The 18,905-nt window shown below is 39.8% G+C and overlaps 1 protein-coding gene across 1 annotated transcript in view; it reads right to left on the reverse strand.

Moving 5' to 3' along the window:
* Positions 1-18,905, reverse strand: part of DYRK4 (dual specificity tyrosine phosphorylation regulated kinase 4) — a 1,709,423-nt gene that overhangs the window by 898,755 nt on the left and 791,763 nt on the right. The gene's annotated exons all lie outside the window — the stretch shown is intronic.

Consider the following 18,905-nt stretch of genomic DNA (forward strand, 5'->3'; position numbering starts at 1 on the left):
AGGACTCTCTCTGAGTTAAGCTAGGGTGCCAATCAGATAGGCGCTCTTGGAAAATGAGCAGGAAACAATTTGCAGTAAGGGAGGTTTACTCAAGTGCAATACTGGTTTGCTGGGTCGGCAGAGTATTATGGATATATGGAAAACAACTGGTGGGAAAGTACTTAAATATGTTACACAACAAGCAATAGTAATGAAAGAGGGGAGGAAGGGACTTTGGAAGCTTGATTACCATCAGAGATGGAACCAGAGACACAGCTTTTAAAACTACAAGAAAAGAATAGGAGTGCTGGGGAAAAAATTCAAACTGAAGTCAAATCTTTTGGTTAAAATTTCAGAAATGTCAGGTTACTGCCTCAGAAGTGGATGGGACAAAGGCAAATAACAGTGGAATAACCAGTGGCAAGATAAACAGACATGGCACTGTAATGCAACTTTAACAAAGTACATACAGCTATAAAAAGTATTGAAGCACAAATCCTGGAACAGAATTCACAACTCTGCCACTACTGCAATCCCACAACAGACTAAGACACCATGTTACTGAAATACAACTTTAAGCAGATATATACAGCTACAAAAAGCACCAAAACACAAATCCTGGAGAATAATTCAGAAAACAGCCATTACTGCAATCCCACCATAGGTTAATACATTAGACTATGCATATATTTACCAGTAAAACAGTAGTAAATGACTAAATAAGGCTCAAATCTGTCAGTAGATCATAGTCCTGCCACAACTTTGAAAGAAGCTAAAAGATTGTCCAGAATGGGTTCAAACTCCAAAAAGGCTGCTTTTTACACGTATTTCTACTTATGAAAATAGAGGTGCAATGTAATGTTTAAACAATGCTATAATCTAGCAGTAATGCAGTCTTCACACAATTAAAATTAAGTGACAAGACTAAGGTCCCAGAATAAACTAAAAATTGCAAACAGATAAATGGACAAAAAGCAGAGAAGTACAAAAAAGTATCACCACACAGGTCACCATAAGTGCAAAGAAAAATATTTACGCATACTTTAAATAAAACGTTTTTTTACTTCATACTTTCACTGTCTTGAACAAAAGACCCTGGGTGGATGTACCTCTGTGCTAAATATAGCAGACTTACTAGATAGGTATCAAATCAAATAAAGCCAATAATGGAGCTCAAGTTCTATGGCTAGAATTTCAGAAACTTTTAACTGAATGTCTCCGTTGGGGGGCAGATTTAAAGAAAGGGAAAAAACAGTAGCAAGGTAAACAGAAAGGCACTCTAATAAAACTTTAAGTAGGTGCATATAGCTATAAAAAGTACTGAAGAAGAAATCCTGGAACAGGATTCACAGTACTGCCACTAATACAATCTCAACCCAGAATAAGGCACCTAATTGTTGGAACACAACTTTATGCAGGTCTATACAGCTACAAAAAGTACTGAAGCATAAATTATGGAGCAGAACTCACAATACTGCCACTACTGAAATCCCACCACAGATTAAGGCATCACAGTATTGGAATACAACTTTAAGTAGGTATATATAGCTATAAAATGTACTGCAGTACAAACCTTGGAGAATAATTCACAATACTGCCACTACTAATACCACCACAAATTACTATACTAGACTATGCAGACATTTACCAATAATTCTGTAATAAATAACTAAATGAGGCTCAAACTAGGCAGTAGATCACAGTCCTCCCACAGGTGTGAAAGAAGATACAAGATTGTTCAGATAGGTTCAAAATACAAAACAGTTACATTCTGCATGCTATTCTACTTATGGAAATGGAAGTGCAGTATAAAGTATAAAGAATACTAAGATCTTGCAGTAATATGCAATCTTCACACAACTATAAATGAAGCTACAAGACTAAGGTCCCAGAACAAAGTCAAACAATGGAAACAGATAAATGGACAAAAAGCAGAGAAGTACAAAAAGTATCACCACACAGGCCACTATAAGTGTAACTTATTTTTTAAGCAGAATTTAAATAAAGAAGCCTTTTTCTTCCAATTAAAAAAAAGGCTTATATCTCACACCTCTAAGAGTCTTGAAAAATAGGGTTCCACCATTAGGATTTATTCCTAAACTTGGCATTGTATTTATTTTGGATGGAGGCAGATGTTTCCATGCAGTTTGTTATATGTTTATAGAAAGTGGCGCTGAAAGGTTTTGCATTTCTAGTGGGGTCCGTAGAGTGGAAGGGAAAGTAAAATTTTGCCAGGTTATTGCTCAGCTTCGGTATAACTGACCTGGCATAATTTCTGATTAACAAGTTACTGAAGCTTCAGTATTATGGAAAATATGGCTGATTTATAGTCTAATTTGAATACAGAGGGTGTAATAACTGCAGGGGAACAGAGCTATCCCATTTTGGTAAGAACCAAGTATAAGGTTTTATCAACCCACACTAGGGTTGCCCAATGATTTTGTATTTATGAAGTCCAGTATTCTGTTTCCCCAAAGAAATCGGGGATGTATACATTTCCCAGTTAACAGGCAGGTAGTTTAAGTCCTCTAAGAGAATGGTGTTTAGCTGAATGATTAGGGATTCTATATTAGACAGGTAGATGTCAGGGGCCAAGAGGGTCAAAAAGAGGGTCCTATGATAGCCTAAATAATATGGGGTTTTATTAATAGCAAGGTGGGCATGAAAAAGTACCAGGTTGTTATCCAGCATACTGAGAGTGGAGGTGTAATTCTGTTTTATGAATTTATAGACACCACCACTTTTAGTTCCTTCATCTAATGTGGTGGATCTGAATGCAAGGGAGGAAATGAAACCTTGCACTGATGGGTGCTCTTAATATTCTTGAGCCAGGTCATTGTGATGATGCATACTTCAATGTATTCTAGGTTAAGAAATGTCTGTAAGGAGTATATTTTTTGTTAAGGCTCCTAGCTTTGAGCAGTAATACTTTCATTTTTTTCCAAATTTAGTTTTGCTACATTGGAAGCTTTTGTACACTGACAGTGCCTAAAAAAGGCACTATGGTAGTGGATAAAGTTTTGCCAATGTACAAAGGCCGTGAGGGAACAGGTGTAGGCCATCCCTACCAAAGAAGTTAGGACTGTCTACCATGTCCTCCCAGACAAATATATAGTATACCCCCTTCAAATGATACCAGAAACTAAGCCAATTGTTAAAGTCAATAATTTTTTGTTCATATTGTGGCATCATTCGAGGTGAAGGTAAAATACTGCTTAGGGCTAGGTTTATACTTGCCTCAGACACATATTCTGAAAGCCCTGTTATGTTTCTCTTCATATAGGCAATCTTCATATAGCCCAGGGAGGTATATTTCAGGTCATTTACTCCCACATATACTGTGACTGAGTCATAAGTGTACTTGTGGTGCATGAACTTAAGTGAATGCATTATGTCGTGAATGCTGGCTCCTGATAGGCAGCTTACTATGAACCTCCATTTGGTCATCCTGGTGAATGGTCCCTCAGTGTATCTCACAATGGACTCTTCTATGGCTAGGTCATTTAGTTGTGTGGAGGTTTGCCTTACAGGCTTACGAGTTGAGATACCATGAGTTATAGGTGCATGCTTAGTAATGGGTACTACATGAGTGGAGTGTTTTTGAGTTAGCTGAAGGTACATGTTGCTGTTTAAATCTGGGAGGCTGTTAAGGTTTAGATAGACTGCATTTAAGACCATATAGCACAACCACTATATCCTACCAAAATGAAAAAAGACTGCATTTAAGAGTCTCAGCATATGTGGGTCTGTGTGTCTGGTCTCTACTCTGTATGGTGAGTGTAGTGTGGTACTATGTTTCTGACAACCTGTTTTGACATTAGTACTATCTGGATGTGAGAGCCTTGCATCCAGTGATATTGTGTAACTATATCTCTCATACATTGTATCAGTCTGCTTAAGAATTAGGTTGTTGTCAGTATACAGGAGACAACAACTACATTGTCTCAGAATGCCCATTTACACCAAGCTGACTACAGAGATAAAAGAAACAAATAAGACTCCAAATACTACCACAGCTCGAAGGTAGCAAATCTTTAATGTAACAAACAGGTCAGCACTTTTAGAAACAACTTACTTCTTCAAACCATAAAACAGAATAAAAAACAAATGTTTAAAATACTAAGAAACACCCATCACTAAAAGGAGGGATGACATTATTTCCGGAAATCATCTAACTGCTACATCCCATTTATGAAACCAAGAATCTTACAATCAATCAACAAACTCTAAAAAGGACCAAACTTCCACAGAAGTAACACCCTCTTAATGTCCAAGTTGGCAGCTCTTTAGAAATGGTTTCAATGTTAATTTCTCATTAAGCACAGGTTCTATATAAGATTTAAGTAAAAGAATCCCATTTTCCTCTTCAGAGTCCGTTCTATTTTCTTAAGTCCCCATCTCTATTGTTCTTATTAATTAATTCTAAAACAAAAACCTAAAGCAATGTTCCTCCCCCTTTTCTTACACATGCCTTGCCACAGCACTGGTATCTTTCCCCCTGAGAACATCGTTCGAATGTTCGAGTATTCTCACTCTTAGGCTGGGGTTGGTCATTCCAATGTAAAAGGCACTGCATGCACCGCAGCATGCCATATAAATCAAATCTGTACTTCTACAATTTGCAGAAAATCAAACTCCAACTTGAATCCTGTCGGTTCATGATAATAAGATGTGCATGTAAAAATAAAATTACATGGCCTACGTTTCCTGCACATAAAAGTGGCACTCCGTTCAGAGCCTTGTCTAGGACCTCTATTCACATTTCTGTAGCACAACTGCTTTTTGAGGGACATGTTATTCTTAAAACTAAATCTTGGGTTAGTATCAATTACCTTACTAATCTCAAGATCTGCTAAAAGAATCTGACAGTACTTTCTCATCACTTTACATACCACACTGATATCATTAGAATAGGTAAAAACTGGTCTATTCCTGGTATTAACCAAATTGGTTTCATTGCTCCCAGCAAGGCTATTATTGTTTCTACATAAAAAATAAGGTTTCCCCTTCATATCCCTACTGGTCAGCACCTCTTACAGAGGTCATAGGCAAGACTCTGAATGGAGTGGCACTTTTATTTACAGAAAATGTAGAGCATGTAATTTTATTTTTACATGCACATCTTATTATCGCGAACCGACAGGTTTCAAGTTAGAGTTTGATTTTTTTTTTTTGCAAATTGTAGGAGTACAGACTTGACTTATATGGCATGCTATGGTGCATGCAGTGCCTTTTACATTGAAATGACTAACTGCAGCTTAAGAGAGAGAATATTTGAACATGCGAATGATGTTTGCAGGATGGAAGATACCAGTGCTTTGGCAGGGCATGTGAAAGAAAAGGGGGAGGAAAAAGAAGTTATGTACTCACCATAACATTCCATATTTGTTGTCCATCTTCGCCTTCATTCTTACTTTCGGATCCGATCCTCGGCTCCTTCTCAGCCTTTATTTTCAGGCTCGAGGCTCTCTGCCAGCTGATGGCTAAAATCCCTATCCCAGCAGGCACTAGCACCCTCTTCAGATCTTGCTTGCTCTTATTATAAGGGTATGAGGGTATCAAAGAAAAACCTCGAGTCTGATGAAGAAGGTCAAAGATTAAGGAAATCTAATTGTATAGCCTCGGTCTTCCAGGAGTAAAGAAGGGTAGGGGGAAGGAGGGTGGGATGTAAGAATGAAGCCGAAGATGGACAACACACATGGAACGTTATGGTGAGTACATAACTTCTTTATGTGATGTTGTCCTATCTTGCCCTCATTCTTACTAGGTTGGGACAGTTTCCCTAGCACATGGCTCAGGAAAGTATATTCCTCAGAATTGTGGAACCAAAAGAGGCCCTGTTCCTGGAGGCCAAATGTACTTTGTAATGAGTGATAAAAGTATGCAGTTTTGCCCATTTTGCTGCAGTGCAAATGGTATCAATTGATAACTTAGCCAGGAAAGATGAAGAGGTTGTAATGACTCTTGTGGAGTGGGCTTTAACTCTTCTGGGGCAATCTTTATTTTGAGATTTTTAGCTAAAAGTTATACAGTCTGAAAGCCATTTTGAAAGTGTAATCTTAGGGACAGGGGAACCTTTCTTTGAGTCTGAAAAAGAAATAAATAACTGATCAGATTTTTGGAATTCTGCAGTTCTGTGTAAATAAAAACATAATTGTCTATGTACATCCAGTTGATGTAACATGCATTCTGCCTTGTTCTCATAATTTGGGAAGAAGACAGGTAATTCTATAGTTTGGTTCAAATTTGACTATGAAGTTACTTTGGGCAAAAAAGAAGGGTTTGTTCGTAAGGACACCCTGTCTCTATGGAAAAGCAAATATGGGGGCTTTACAGACAAGGCTTGCAACTCTGACACTTTTCTAGCAGAGGTGATTGCTACCTATAAAATGGTTTTCCAGGTTACAAATTTCAGTTTGCAAGACAATGCTAGTTCAAAGGAAGGAAATACTAAACATGATAGGAAAAATTTAGGTCCCATGGTGTTGGAGGGTCTCTGATAGGTGGTCTTAATAATAAGGTACCCTTAAGAAAGGCTTTGCATAGCCTATGAGACATAATGTTGGAGCCTGAGTCTCCTAAATGAAAATTGGAGATAGCTGCTAGCTGAACTCTAACAGTAGCTGTAGTAGCACCTTCATTGAATAGTCTTGTTAGGAATTCTAGCATAGAATTGACTGAAGCAGCAAAGGGATCGATTTGGTTTTGAATAGCCCATACGGAGAATCTTTTCCATTTGCTTTTATATATTTTTCTTGTTGAAGCCTTATGAGAAGGTATTAGAATATGTTTAACTGGAGATGAGAGGTTTGTAAACCTGGTTATTGTTGGAATCGGAGCAGCCAAGCTGTCAGTTTGAGGGTCTGAAGGGATGGATAGAGCGTTCCTGATGCATGAGTCAGAAGGTCTCGAACCGGGTCCAGAATCCAAGGCTCTTCAAGAAGATGAGGCCACAAGAAGGAGAACCACATTTGATGAGGCCAGTATGGGGCGATGAGTATCAAGTCCCTTCCCCAAGTGATTGGCTTTCTGAAGTACTTTGGGAATTAGCAGAAAAGGAAGAAAAGCATAGAGAAGACCCGAGGGCCAATCGTGGAAAAGTGCATCCCTTGGTGACTCCCCTGGAAGGGGGATGAGGGCAAAGTAGCTGCTGGATTTGGCATTTATCTTCTTCTTTCGGCTGCTCCTGTTAGGGGTCACCACAGCGGATCAACTGTTTCGATTTCTTCCTGTCCTCTGCATCTTGCTCTGTCACACCAACCACCTGCATGTCCTCTCTTACCACATCCATAAACCTTATCTTAGGCCTTCCTCTTCTCCTGTTACCTGGCATCCTTAGCATCTTTTTCCCAATATACTCTGCATCGCTCCTCAGCACATGTCCAAACCAATGTAATCTTGTCTCTCTGGCTTTGTCTCCAAACCTTCCAACCTGGGCTGACCCTCTAATATACTTATTCCTAATCCTGTCCATCCTCGTCATACCCAGTGCAAATCTTAACATCTTTAACTCTGCCATGTCAAGCTCTGACTCCTGCCTTTTTGTCAATGCCACTGTCTCCAACCCATATAACATAGCTGGTCTCACTACCCTCTTGTAGATCTTCCCTTTCACTCTTACTGGTACTTGTCTTTCACAAATCACTCTTGACACTCTTCTCCACCCACTCCATCCTGCCTGTACTCTCTTCATCACCTCTCTTCCACACTCACCATTACTCTGAACTGTTGATCCCAAGTATTTAAACTCATCCACCTTCACCACCTCTACTCCCTGCATCCTCACCATTCCTCTGTCCACCCTCTCATTCACACAAACATATTCTGTCTTAGTCCTGCTGGCCTTCATTCCTCTTCTCTCTAGAGCATATCTCCACCTCTCCAGGGTCTCCTCCACCTGTTCCCTACTCTAACTACAGATCACAATGTCATCTGCAAACATCATAGTCCATGAGGACACCTGTCTGATCTCGTCTGTCAACCTGTCCATCACCACTGCAAATAAGAAAGGGCTCAGAGCTGATCCTTGATGTAATCCCACCTCCACCTTAAATACATTCGTCACTCCCACCGCAGACCTCACCGCTGTCACACTACCCTCGTACATATCCTGTACCACTCTTACATACTTCTCTGACACTCCCGACTTCCTCATACAATACCACAACTCCTCTCTAGACACCCTGTCATATGCTTTTTCTAAGTCCACAAAGACACAGTGCAACTCCTTCTGACCTTCTCTGTACTTCTCCATCAACACTCTCAGAGCAAACATCGCATCTGTAGTGCTCTTTCCTTGCATGAAACCATACTGCTGATCACTAAACATCACCACCCTTCTTAACCTAGCTTCCACTACTCTTTCCCATAACTTCATGCTGTGACGATCAATTTAATCCCTCTGTAGTTACTACAGCTCTGCACATCACCATTATTCTTAAAAATCGATACTAAAACACTTTTTCTCCATTCCTCAGGCATCCTCTCACTTTCCAAGATTTCATTGGCATTTATGGATGTCGCAAAAAGGTCGCAGCAAGGGTGGCCCCATTTTGGGAAAATCTTTTCCGCTACTTCCTGTTTTAGGGACCACTCATGTGTCATCAGAATCACTCTGCTGAGTCTGTCTGCTATCATGTTGATTTCCAAAGACATCATATTTATGTCTTTGTTTTCCATATTTTCCATGCCACTTGTTTGACAAAATTATTACTGTCACTATTTTCATTACTGTGAATAACAATAGGTCCTGTGTTTTTGGTGCAATATTTCACTAGTAGACATTTTCTTATTCTTTATATGTATGACAAATTCAATTGATAATTTAACTTATTTTATGTTAGGTCTGTTGAGTGGTTCATTTAGGATTACTACTTATTACTTATTACTTTTTCAGCGCTTGGTTTTAGCGTATTTTTCAGCTCTGTTCCTGTAAGACGGTTTTTTTTAATTAATTAATTAACCAATTAACCTAATTAATTAGAGTATTTAAGAGATACTTGGTTTTAACACTGTTGCAAGTCTGAGGAAGTTCAAGCAGTGACTTGAACGAAAAACGCATTTGTGAGCGTTTTACAATATCTGTCTTGTTTTTACCTTCCTGGTTTGGGTTTATTAAAACTAACGGTTTTTATCTACAGTTTATTTGTATCAGCGTGATTTCTACTTCAGTTCCTGAAGCTTTGTTCAGCTTCGGTGCTTCACTTTGGAAGCCCGCTAACTCAGGATACATTCATGACACCTACCCTTGTCTTTGGAAGTGTTTTGGCTACAACTTTCGTTTTTTTTGGATCATGTTGATTTCCCCAGGTTGTGCGTTGCTGTCAGAAAACATTGGGAGGAGGTTGCCCACTGCCATACTCTAAGGGCCACTCAACAAAGGGGGTAAGATCTGATTCCTCCTTGTTTGTTTATGTACCAAACAACTGACATGTTGTCTGTCTGTATTGCATTAGTTCCTAATGGAAGAGAGTCCTGAAATGCCTGCAACGCTAGAAGCACCACTCTCATCTCTAGGACACTGACGTGCAAGTGGGCCTCGTGATCCTGCCAGGTGCCTTGGACTGCCTTTTCCAGATAATGCCCCCTCACCTTATCTGAGAGGCATCTGTGGTCAGTGTGGCCAGAGGTTGGTGAAGTACAAGCAGTCTACCTAGAGTCACTTGAGTGGAGTAAAGCCACCAATGAAGGTCCTTCTTGCAAGACTCTGTTATCTTTATTTTGTGAGACATTGGTAGGTCTTGCATAGACCACTGAGTGGATAGCAACCACTGGAGAATTCTCATATGCCGACATGCTAGGGGGATCAAAACTATTGCTGGTGCCATGATTCCCAGGGCTTTTAGAACCATCTTTGCTTGAACTTTTTTCTTTCTTAAAAGATATGAGACCTGGTGCCTTAGAACTTGAATTCTTTCTGGAGGAAGTCTGGCTGTCATGTTTGTTGAGTTTAATTATGTCCCTATGAATACCACACGCTGAGAAGGCAGTAAGGCAGATTTTTTGTAGTTTATTGTAACCCCTAGATGAGAGCAGAGTTGCAAGGTTGCGTCTCTTGTTTTTGTTATCAGATGCTTTGTCATGGCGGTTAGCAGCCAGTCATCTAGGTAAGGAAACACCCAGAATCCTAGACGTCTCAAGTGAGCCACGGCTACTGCCATACATTTGGTGAACACTCTGGGGGCTGTACTGAGGCCAAAGGGCTGCGCTCGAAATTGGAAGTGATTGGCTCCCAGCCAAAAACGCAGGTGCCTCCTGGATCGCCTGTCCATTTTTATGTGTTAGTACGCATCTTGCAGATCTATAGAGCACATCCAATTGTCTTTTCCCAGAAATGGGAGTATCGACTGCAGTGTCACCATCCGGAACTTGGTCTTCTTTACTGACTTGTTTAGAATGCTGAGATCCAAAATTGGTCCCCAGTCCCCTGTTTTCTTTGGAACTAAAAAGAATCTTGAGTAAGTTCCGGATCCTATCTGGTTTGCAGGGACTTCTTGGATGACTGTTCTGTCTGGCAACTTTTGAACATCTAGAGTTGCCTGTTCCCTTTGACTGGGTGGAATGTCTGGAACTTTTTTATCTTTGGAACAGGAAAGGAAAAGGGGATGGTGTAACCTCTGGATACGATGTTTTACAGTCCACTTGTCCTTTGTCACTTGTTGCCAGGCTTCTGGGTACATAGATAAGCAACCCCCGACTGCCTCCAGAATTGGACAGGCAGGCTTCCATTCAGAAGCACTGAAAGGACCTGCCAAAGAAAGATTCTCTGTTGCCCTGATTCTCCGGACCCCTCTGCCACGTGGCGGCATCTTCCATTACTGCTTCCCCCTCTGCCTCTGGGAGAAGCTTCACCATGTGTGTCCTGAAAAGACCTCTGAGATTTCCAGAACCACATTTTACCACTTCCTTTCTGACCTTTGGAAAGGGTCTAGTAGGCATGGAAAAATGGACTCCTACAGTAGACAGTCTTTACTTCCTGCTCACACCTGTTGAGTGTGTCCTTGACTTTGGGCCCGAATAAGGACAAACTATCAAACGGGACATTCATAAAGGAAGATTTAATGGGCTGCACAAAGTCACATAAGCGCATCCAAGAATGTCGCCTCAGGGAAATTCCAGAACCCGCTGCTCTACTTGCTCCATCTGCTGCATATGAGATGAGTCTCATGGAGGCATTGACAATTGAAGTTAGGGTAGAGAGCTGAGAGGATACTTTATCTACAACCCCTTCAGCTACTGAACCTTGAAGGGTATCTCCTAGCTCTTTCAGGAAATTTCTCTGCAGTCTTGTAAAATGTGCGAGGTAGTTCAGCAATCTGAGAGAAAAAGTCACTGAAGAAAAAATGTGCTTTCCATATCTGTCCATGGTCCGAGACTCCTTGTTCGGAGGATGAACAGAATAAGATTTCTCTGAGAGTTCCTTCTTGGTGGCTGCCCCCACAACCATAGAATCTACTGGGACTCCCTTAATTAGAAAGGCCTTGTCTGAAGGGGATATAATAAATTTGTTAGGCCTCCTAGGAACAGGTTCTACTCAATCTGGAACTCCCACGCTTTTTGAGAAACTAGTTCCATAAGTTCATTGAAAGTTGGAGACACACAAGAGGTGGAAGGGTGAGAGCCAAAGGCCTTTAGGTATATTGACTCCTCCACTGAAGAGTCGGTGGACTTCCAGCCACCTCTCTGTTTTAGCATTTTCAGGATGTCTCCAAAGGAGACATCATCAGGAGGCAACCGTGGAGACCATTCAGCTTCATCAAGGTCTGTAACAGAAGTGTACTCCTCTGGGGAGTCTAAATGCTTCTTCTTGCATAGTCCCCTCTGAGGGACCTCCTCAGAGGGGTAACTCTGGGGAAGTTTCGAATGAGTGGGGGCGGTACCCTGTGGGGCATCCTGAAGCTTAGGATCCATGTGTCCCTGTGGATGTAGGGATATAGAGTCAGACACCGATGCTTTAGCGGGTAGAACATCCGGAGATGACTGTGGAGCTGTCTGTGGAGGCAGCACTCTCCTCATCACCTCAAAAGCCCTCCGTCCCTGATCTGAGGAAATCTCTGGATCCGAAGAAGCTGAGGGACCCCCCCAGAGCCAAAGACAAAGGACCCAAGACCGAGGTAGGAGCAGAGCTCAGCCAAGCCAAGGCCCCAAGAGGCAAAAGCAGGATACGACAACTGTCCAATCTGACTTGCCCCTTTGGACCCGACTGGAGAGCGTCTGCTCCTCCTAGACTCCTCTGATGGAGCCGAGGATGTTGGAGCCATGGTCGGACCCACAGATCTCATAGTGGGTCTCAGATCCAAGGGTTCCACTAAGACCAGTTCTGGATCTTCTGACTCTAAAGCCAGGGGATGGATAGGAGGAGGAATCAGAGCACAAGAGGTAGATGTGGTAAGATCCGAAGCCCTCCGGGTTGGATCCAACAAAAATATGGCGAGCGCCATTGTCTTCAAAAGCCTCTGCACCACCTGATCCACATCATCATCGGAAAAACTCCTGGAAGACCAAGTCGAGGAGATTGGAGACTTTGATTGTTGTAAGATTGGAGATCTGAGTGTAGGGGAGATCGGTTCCATGGCTGGAGACCGGCTCCATAATTCAAACTCAACTGGCACTGAGGTAGATAGTGTCAGAGCTGATGATGATTTGTTGGATCCGATAAGCTTTGAATTCAAGGAGGAAATTTTTGGTATCTTTTTTATCAGTTCCGATAGAGTGGAATAGGAAGATCTCTTCCTAGATTTGTCTGATTTGTCAGACTTTGAAGTGGGAGATTTATCAGATTTGGATAAACCCAGACCTTCTTCCAAAGCCTCTGAGAAGGGGGGTTTTAAAAGTCCTTTCAATATTAATTTGTTTTTCCTCTCCAGGAGCACTCTATGATTAAAAGCATGGCAGATAGAGCATGACTCCTGGAGTTGGAGAGCCCCAAGCCAATAAACGCAAAGTGTGTGTTTATCGCTTAAGGGCATTTTCTTTCCACAATCTTCGTATTTTTTGAAACTCATTGGCTTCGAATCCTTGTTAGACATTTTAATGTAGGGTCTATATTACAAGATCGAAATCCCGTTTCAGCAAACACCACAACACCGACAGGTATAGTGCGAACTACGGTAACGGTGAACGTTCAAAACCGCAAAACACAAAATGTCGAAGTGTCAAGGTTGGCCAGTCTGCGGCATAGCTCTGTAAGGTAAGTGTGCGATAGTTACGGATCTTAGGATTAGGGTGCAGGTTAAGGTAAGTGCATAGATAGGTAATGTATGTAAGGTTTAGTGTAGGGTTAGAAGTAGGGTTTTGTCTTCCTGCAGAGGGATGGCGTGGCTATGGGCACCTCGTGTGCCAATAGCTACGCCAACCTAGTCATGGCCCAATGGGAAGAAACTTTTCTTTTCAAGCTCCAAATGTTTCTGGATCATGTAGGTCTATACCGTAGGTTTGTGGATGACCTCTTTTTCATTTGGACGAGTGATGTGGACACATTGATGAGGTTTGTTGAATGCATCAATACCTCTACTAGTTTTTTAAAATTCACAATGACTCACTCATATGACCAGATTTCGTTTCTAGATGTCAACATTGTTAGGCTTAGCAATGGATTGCTTAATACCTCAACACATAGAAAACTGTGTCATAGGAATACCATACTTCACAGAGACAGTATGCACCCTAAACATGTTTTTAATAACGTCCTGAAGGGCCAAATCATCAGGGCTTCAAGGTTGAATCCCACTGAAGAGGGCTACATGAAAGAATTGGATGACCTAAAGGTTAAGTTTGTACAAAGGGGCTATGATATAGAAACAATTACACATACCACTTTGACAGTTAATAATCTCAGAGAGACCACGGCCAAACCTTACTTTTCAGAACCTATAGCAACTATTAATACCGAGTCTCTGTTAGGTTCGGACAATATCAGAGCTTCCTTGTTCTTTACGAGGGACTCGTCCTATGTGAGACAAATTATGGAAAAGCATTGGAATATTTTACTTTTAGACAATGATATCAGGAAGGTTGTTGGACTTAGTCCGAACATTGTCTTTAAGAATCAGCCGAATCTTAAGAGACTACTCTGTAGACCTAGGAATAACATGAAAACAACAAGGTTAAATAAACAACAAAATATGAACACTATGCCCTGTGGGAAATGTAATCAATGCATGTACATTGAAGAGACCGTAAGTTTTGTTCATCCTGTTACCAACCACTTGTTTCATTTTCATACTAATACTAACTGCAACAGTCTTAATGTTGTATACATGGCCAAATGTGAAGCATGCCCTGCGTTCTATATTGGTAAAACCAATAGATCATTGAAAGAACGCATAAGAGAACATGTGTACCACATAAGGGTAGGTTCGATGTTTAATGCACTGGCCAAACACAGCATGGAACTAGGTGCTACACATACTTTCAGATTTTTTGTTATTCAAAAAATTGAAATTAATATAAGAGGGGGTGATCTAATTAACTACACCCTGGAGAGCGAAATGAGGTGGATTATCAGATGCAGGGCTGATCAATATCCCGGTCTGAATGATAAGGTACAGGTGAAACCTTTCCTAAGGAAGAGAAAACTCCATGTACCTAAACGTTAGTGTCATCTCAGTATAGAATTCCACTAGGCTCTTCTGTTGTCTTCCATTGACATATTTTTTACATTTTTACATTTTTCACGTTTTTTACACTATCTATTTTTTACATTTTTACACATTTTTTATTCTTTGACTTTGACACATTTATGTATATCGGTTGGACTAAACTGTTCTGATTTATCAGGTTTTTTAGTATAACCCCCAGATAGTCAACCCCTCACCTCCATTATTTTAGAATGGATAGGCAGATTTTCATGTTTGTGTACAAGTTGACTATGATGTGCAGAATATAAATTTATGTACTACATAGTTGTTAGGTTCTCATTCTGTCTTTTTTAGATGTTAATGAAGTACATGATATGAGAAAGTACATTTTAGATAGATTTTTATTAAAAACACCTTTTGAAATGCCCATATATTTATGTATGCAGTTAGTTATTTATGTATATTTAAGCACATATTTCGATGGGATATTTTTACATATATACATATATGTCCATGTTGTTATTTTCTGGACAAAAAGCACGTCGTTGCCGCTTTTGTGGCTATCGTTTGGGCCAAACGATCTTTTGCCCATCAGGTTTTAATTAAGGGTCTTATACAGTGAACTCCCCATCCATATTATTTTTGAAAGGATGGGCAGACCCTTGAGTTTTAGTTTTTGTTTTTATCTTTGTTGCACAATCATGCTTGCACACTATGATGGGCTGATTAAGCCGTTATGATGGGCTGATTAAGCCGTTATGCACTATATACTCTCAGGTGTTTAAGCTGTTATTTTCAGATGTTTGTAAAGTATATGCGGTGAGGAAGTACAGTTTAGATAGGCTGTCCATCGTAGCTCATGACGTTCACTTCACCATGATGGGCTGATTAAGCCGGTATGCACTATGCATTCCCAGGTTTTTAAGCTGTCATTTTCAGATGTTTGTGAAGTATATGTGGTATATTTTTTGTAATGGCAACACAGGAGTGGACTTGTCTGTTTATGGATGTCTATGCACACGCTTTCATGGGATATACACATATGTTTATTTATTTACTTCAAAGGAAGCATGTCTCTAGTTAAGATATTTCTTAACAATGTTCGATATTGTGCTTTATGTTGTAAATGCTTCGATTCATTTTAAAAGAAGATGTATAGTGTTTTTAAAAAATAATCTTTTATTAATAGACTGACCAATAGCGTTACACAGTAAGGTATTTAAACTGCAGTTTGGACCTAATGAAATGTTTTAAAGTCTGAAGAAGCCGAAAGGCGAAAGCGCTTACTACAAATAAAGGAATTATCTCCACATTGCTCTTCAAGTGTGGTGTTTTCGTATTTGAATATCTTGTGTATTACAGTGACTTGATATCCGGCTGTTTATCACCAGCGTACCTTTTTTGCCTGGTTTTATTTATTATGTTTGGGTACGTAGTATGTAGCGTGCAGTGGTGTTGGCAGACTATGATGATTCTAGATTTGAAATTTGTGGTTTAGGGGTTCGGTGTATTTTCGGTTCGGGCTATGTGTGTCGGTGTTGTGGTGTTCGATGATACGGGTTTTCGATGTTGTAATATAGACCCTTTAATGTAGATAGAGGCAGAAAAGAGAAACTACTTTTTTTTTAAACTAAAGCTAGACCCTCTATGTTAAACAGATCTAGCTATTTGGAAAAAGAGGGAAACATAGTAGGAAAAGGAAATGGCGCAGCCCTCTAACTTAAACGGGCTCTGACCAGAACAACACAGAAAAGTTAGACAATGCCCTCTAACTTAAACGAGCAAAGAAATAACAGTTCTCTAACTTAAACAAACTGTATCTGAAAAAACATTAAGGAAAGAAACAATAAAAAGAGAAATTAAGGTGATAAGGACCCTCTAACTTAAACAGGCTATTTAAAGTGTAAAAAAAGCCAGGAGAGGGACAACAAGGCCTAAACGAAAGATGATGGCCAACTGCAGAATGCTACGCAATAGCAGCAAAAAACACTTATTCACTTAATAAGCATAATTTAAATGTAAATACCAGAGATAAAATTGCAATTTTAAAAGATAAACAAGGTAAGAAAGATAATACTTATCCAGAGCTTGACAGGCGAGCACCCAATCTTGTTTAGCAGCAAACGAGATCTGGGGAGGGTGCTAGTGCATGCTGGGATTGGGTTTTTAGCCATGAGCTGGCAGAGTGCCTCGAGCTTGAAAATAAAGGCATTGATGGATCCGAGGATCAGATGTGAACCCAACATAGCAAGAATGAAGGTGAGATAGGACAACATTACATCATTGCTTTAGGTTTTTTTGTTTTAGAATTAATAAGAACTATAGAGCTGGGGACTTTAGAAACAGAATGAAGTCTGAGGAGCAAAAGTGGATTATTTTGCTTAAATCTTATATAGAACCTGGGCTTGACAAGAAATTAACATTGAAACCATTTCTAAAGAGCCACCCACTTAGACATTAAGAGGGCATTGCTTCTATGGAGGTTTGGTTCTTTTAGAGTTTGTTGATTGGTTGGAAGATTCTTGGTTTTATAAATGGAATGTAGCAGTTAGTAATGATTTCAGAAAATTATGTCATCTCTCCTTTTAGTGAGTGGTGCTTCTTAGTATTTTAAACATGTGTTTTTTTATTCTGTTTCATGGTTTGAAGATGGCAGTTGTTTCCGAAAGTGCTAACCTGTTTGTTACATTAAAGATTTGCTACCTTCAAGCCGTGGTAGTATTTGGAGTCTTATTTGTCTATTTTATAAAGTTTTGTGTGACTCCTGCTTTTATCTGGCTTGCAGTGCTTCTTTTGACTACAGAGATAGTAGGGACGTGTATATCAATGGTACGAGATGCTTATGGAGGGTACGGGAGGGGGTCATAATGTTGGGGTAATACATGGGAAAAGACTACAATCTAGGTCTAAACTCATGGGGCACTTCTCCTGTATGTACACACCATTTGCTTGTTGTGCAACTATGTAAAGAGGAAAATTCAGAGGTTGGTTTTATAGGGAAAACTGAAATTCTATATAAGGCACTTTCCACTGCCACTGTACGATAAGCAGCGTTGTGCAAATGGTACAACTTTATACTGGCAGAGAAAATGAACAAACAAAGCAAAATAGCCCTCTGGCCAATCACAATACCACATTCCTAGGTTTCCGCAGTGACTCTTTACCAGGATACCCTCTACTCCAACTACAGTGCAAAACAACATTTTCCAACTTTTTGATAACTTAAAGAAGTTAAAAGTGCAGAATTGCAACAAATAATATTGTAAAATATCACTGCACTTTACAATACCAAGAACAAGTGAAATGCAACAAAGTAAGGCACTTATCTGATTTAAATGAGGCTGGAAATCAGCAAAAAGACTCTATTTCAAATGGCGAGTTTGCCAAGTATTATTGGGTCAAATTAAAAAAATTAAGCAAAATAGAATGGTTGTGAGCATAAATGGAAAATAAATGTAAAGTATTAAGTAAAATGAATACTGGTGCAATTAGATATGGGAATTATGGACAGTGTCAAAACAGAGAATGATAGATGAGAAAATAAGGAGGATAATACGAATAATCTGGGTGGAAAGATATGCGTTATTATTATTATATAGCAAAAAGTGGGATAAAAAACAAACTATTAAGGATGTGAAAGTTAATATGACTGAAATTTACCAAGGTGGATCAAGGCAACTGATGGTATATTAAATTGAAAGACCACTATGGCAGAAATTGAAATAACACACACACACACACACACACACACACACACACACACACACACACACACACACACACACACACACACATTGTTTTAACATGTCATGAAATTCTGCCAATCCAAACCTGCCTACAGCACAATAAGTAGTTATTTTTAATTTATTTTTTTCTAACCCTGAATGCCCTTATGAGGACAGATACACTGAAGTGATGTTTATCAATTGTTACCCATAAGGTACTATGAGAGTCCAGCTGATGAAATTAATCTGTTCTAAACTTCTGACTGAAATGAAAATCCATTCACTTAGATTTGAAGTAGTGAGAAATTCTGAGACTCTTAAGTAAAAGTGTCACTGCCTGAACTGCACTGACTCATATATTTCTTTCCTATATATGTTGCATAGTCTGCAAAACGTGCTTGCAGAACTGTAAAGAAATTGCAAAGACAACCCAGCTTTTTTTAAGTGACATTTTGTGAATTTCAAGTCATGTATTCTTTTCATATTCCTTTCCTGAGTCAGCCAATGATCATATTCCCTGGCTTGGAAAGCTTAGCTAGTTACTGAAGTTGCTCTTAATGGTTATCAGACTTATTCTTCACCTAATTACAAATGTCTCAGCAGATTTATGGCCGCAATGGAA

The sequence above is a fragment of the Protopterus annectens genome, chromosome 11.part0 (genome assembly GCF_019279795.1).
Source record: "Protopterus annectens isolate FY-2018-M chromosome 11.part0, PAN1.0, whole genome shotgun sequence".
NCBI lineage: Eukaryota > Metazoa > Chordata > Ceratodontiformes > Protopteridae > Protopterus > Protopterus annectens.